The following is a 2,953-nucleotide window of genomic DNA, read 5'->3' as shown; positions in this document are numbered from 1 at the left end:
AGAAGAAGCAGAGCCGGTCTGGAAGCGGACCCATCACTACTATAGTGTGTTAATAGATTTGTTATTTTGGTTATGACGGGTGTACAATAATTTCCCTCAAAATACGATTATTTTATGTCTCTAGTACGATAATCCTACATTTCTCACCTGGCAACCCTGCTGCTGGTAAATATGTGGACATGACGTCACAGCTCGGCCTGTTTGGTTTCCTTCATGATGAGAAGCTTCGTCTGGATTTAGCTCCGTGATTTATTTCAATTACTGATGAAAAAAGACTTCTCGTGAGTCAAATACTTTATTCTGTGATTTAGTTCCAAGCTGCTGCTGCCAGAGGCTTGTAACGCTGCAGCTTATTGTCTGTGGAGAGGAAGTTAGTTCAGTCTGTTAGCATCTGTAGCTGTTAGCGTCTGTAGCTGTTAGCGTCTGTAGTTGTTAGCGTCTGTAGCTGTTAGCGTCCGTAGTTGTTAGCGTCTGTAGCTGTTAGCATCTGTAGCTGTTAACGTCTGTAGCTGTTAGCGTCTGTAGTTGTTAGCATCTGTAGCTGTTAACGTCTGTAGCTCTTAGCGTCTGTAGTTGTTAGCATCTGTAGCTGTTAACGTCTGTAGCTGTTAGCGTCTGTAGTTGTTAGCATCTGTAGCTGTTAGCGTCCGTAGTTGCTAGCATCTGTAGCTGTTAACGTCTGTAACTGTTAGCGTCTGTAGTTGTTGGTGTCTGTAGTTTAAGATATTTCCTATTTAGACTGGTCCTATGTTTTAATCTGCTCAAAGACGGGATTATAATGAAATTATGACCCGATTCTGACTGGGTTAAACTGGGCCAGCAAACTCTTAAGAAGAGTCTCCATGATAATTCAATATCTGTTAAAAAATAGTTTAATCAGCTTGCCACATCACGTAGAAAAGGCTTTAAAGCACCGTCTCGTGTTTTCCTTACACGTCATTACACATAAAACCACACTTAGTCGCTCCCCCTCATTCACTGATAGGCTGAGCTCCCCTTCTGCAAAAGGTGGAGTCTAGGACCCCATAAATGATTGACGACACGGGACTTCGGGGCTCTTCCGGTTCTGTGAACGTGTCACATGATTGTGTAGAGTCCAGCGCTGTGAAATTGTAATCTTCTCCTGTCTTTTTTAATATAACTGATAAAACTCATTGGACGTTTCCTTGATTTATTTGTTAGCATGAGTTGCCACTTCTGAGGGAGGTTCGAGCCGGGGGTAAAGACGTGGGCTGGAGGGGGGTTCAGGATCCGGTGGCCCGCAGCCAAATCACGTCTTTAACAAGTTGTTAGCATCTGTAGCTGTTAGCATCTGTAGCTTTTAGCATATGCAGCTGTTAGCATGTGTAGCTGTTAGCATGTGTAGCTGTTAGCATGTGTAGCTGTTAGCATCTGTAGCTGTTAGCATGTGTAGCTGTTAGCAGCCACGTGTCGTCGCGTGCTTGGATAATCTAGTCTCGTGACTGTGTCTCTATTTTTCTGTGTAGGAGCAGGAGCTTCACGTCAGACCTCCACCAACCACATGTTTGTTCTCTAACAGGTATGGTTGTAATTTCTAGTAAAGTGGTTCAATATTAAACTTCGGTCCAGCAGCCTCCACTTCAAAAAGTCAGCTCTCACGCGGTTTGGTTGTGCACGTGCTAACACCACCAGGTAGTCACGCTTGCGAGGTTCTTTCAAAATAAAAGCTGATGTGTGTCTCCTGTTGGTCCAAACTCTGGACATAAAACACGTGTTAGCACTGGAAGCTGTAACGGGACCAACATTCCTGCTCAGCTGTTTCCACAAAAAGTTTCAATCTCGCCCCCATATCCAAAGAGTAGAGAACTTTTTGTGTTGTAAGTTAAATAAATAAAAAACTCCAGTGAGTTTTTCATGTTTTGACTCGAGTTGATTGAAGTCATTCTTGCTGGTCCATGTTCAGAAATGATTTTTAATGTCCGCCTGTTAATATGATCCATAATATTTGACTTTAGTCTCTGTTTTGTGGTTATTTGTATGTTCATGATGTGAGAATGTTCAATTGTTTTCCCTGAAGTTTCCATTAATATTAAAACAAAACTCTTAGTTTCCAGTGACCAGTCTCACTTCAGGCTGACTGTAGAACATCTCCAGATGTTGCTCACCAGATGTCACCAAGATCTCATGTGGAATTTCAAAATAAAGGCCCTCGAAAGTTGGACATTTTCCACAGAATTGTCCCTAAGTTTCTGTGTTTGTTGCTCGTTCTTCAGGATGTTGTAGAAACAGCGAGGGTAAGTACGGCTTTACCAGAAATCACATCATTAGTGCAGAAAATGTATTGTCTCGTTGAAATGCAACATAGTTCAAGTAAAAACAGGAATGTTTCATTTAAAATCATTTAATATTTTTAATATTTTAAGTGACAATAACCATTTGGAAAAATAAAGTTCAAATTGTACATTAATGTCAGAAATGACATTTATATCATTTTAACATCAAGTGTTTGTTTTTCCTGGTAAATGTTGAGAATTACAAGAGCTTTGTGTTATTTGTCCATGTCGACCAAAATCACTGGAGGTTTCTGGTTAGTTGCATAAAAATGATACTTGTTGTTCTCTCAGAACATTTTAATTTAAAGTTTCATGTTTTGATTTGTGCAGAAACTCTGTGAACCACACAGTCTTTCTGGTGGATCAAGTTCAGCAGAAGACGATTCAAAAGCTGCAAAAACATTTAGGTAAGTATTTATTAAGAGACAGAGGAGAAAAGTCTAACACTGAATTATATCTGGTGAGCTGCTTTTAAAATGATTTTAGTTGCTGTTATGGCCATGATGGACAGAGTGCACATTTTATTCAAGTTTGATTCAGGAACATCATAAATTACACATGAATGTTTTTCACTGAAACTAAATGAATCTTCAAACTTGTTCCTGATCATTTTGAAAGAGATTTAGTAACAACTTGAGTTGGACACATCATGCCAGTGT

At 40.0% G+C, this 2,953-nt stretch overlaps 1 long non-coding RNA gene across 2 annotated transcripts; it reads left to right on the top strand.

Annotated features, from left to right (window-relative positions):
* The first annotated feature begins 214 nt into the window (after window positions 1-214).
* LOC119429803 lies at window positions 215-2,793 on the top strand. Of its 2 annotated transcripts, none has more exons than XR_005187843.1 (3): window positions 215-281; window positions 1,488-1,540; window positions 2,625-2,793. It is a non-coding gene; the product is annotated as an uncharacterized LOC119429803 (long non-coding RNA). The 2 variants fall into 2 exon arrangements; XR_005187842.1 differs by lacking the exon at window positions 2,625-2,793 and adding an exon at window positions 2,069-2,171.
* Window positions 2,794-2,953: the final 160 nt, after the last annotated feature.

The sequence above is a fragment of the Nematolebias whitei genome, unplaced genomic scaffold (genome assembly GCF_014905685.2).
Source record: "Nematolebias whitei isolate Nwh7 unplaced genomic scaffold, NemWhi1 Nwh_scaf_7844, whole genome shotgun sequence".
Lineage (NCBI taxonomy): Eukaryota > Metazoa > Chordata > Actinopteri > Cyprinodontiformes > Rivulidae > Nematolebias > Nematolebias whitei.
Note: the sequence above shows the minus strand (reverse complement) of the source record. Positions and strands in the feature narration are given on the sequence as shown.